The 607-nt window shown below is 26.2% G+C and overlaps 1 long non-coding RNA gene across 2 annotated transcripts in view; it reads right to left on the bottom strand.

The window, feature by feature from the left end:
* The window catches only part of LOC128247053 (uncharacterized), a 490,960-nt gene that overhangs the window by 191,638 nt on the left and 298,715 nt on the right, over positions 1-607 (bottom strand). The gene's annotated exons all lie outside the window — the stretch shown is intronic.

The following is a 607-nucleotide window of genomic DNA, read 5'->3' as shown; positions in this document are numbered from 1 at the left end:
TATATATATATAATATATACATATACATACGTTACGTACATATGCATATATACATGTATATGTGTACCTGTAGATATATAAGTATGTATGATTGTATACATGTACGTGTGCGCGTGTGTAATGTATAGAAAAGTTGAACATTAATACGCATAAATACAAGAATTCGATTTGAAGTATATCCATCATGCATATCTCACTTTTTTTTTTTATCATTTTCGTATAAAAACAAGGTTCGAAAAATTTCAAACAATAAATACATTTCAATATTTTGTCTATTTGGGTATTTGGATTACATTTCATATATTTAGACTATTTTATTGTTTAAAGGTTGAAGATAAGACAGATATGATCGTCATTGAAATTAAAAGTGAAAATTCTTCACAGTATAACCGTAGAACAAATATTTGATATAAATCTGGTAAAATTGTGCAATATACTTGAATTGAAAACTACATCTTTGGAAGTTACGTGACGAATATATAACTGTATACAGTATATATAGCCATCCATCCTCTCACACACCCACATATAAGCAAATTTATTTTATCTCACTATCCTTTTTCCCTTTGCTCTATATACGTACGTAATTATATATATATATATATAT

Source organism: Octopus bimaculoides, chromosome 2 (assembly GCF_001194135.2).
Source record: "Octopus bimaculoides isolate UCB-OBI-ISO-001 chromosome 2, ASM119413v2, whole genome shotgun sequence".
In the NCBI taxonomy this organism is placed as follows: Eukaryota; Metazoa; Mollusca; class Cephalopoda; order Octopoda; family Octopodidae; genus Octopus; species Octopus bimaculoides.
This window is presented reverse-complemented; position numbering and strand designations above follow the sequence as displayed.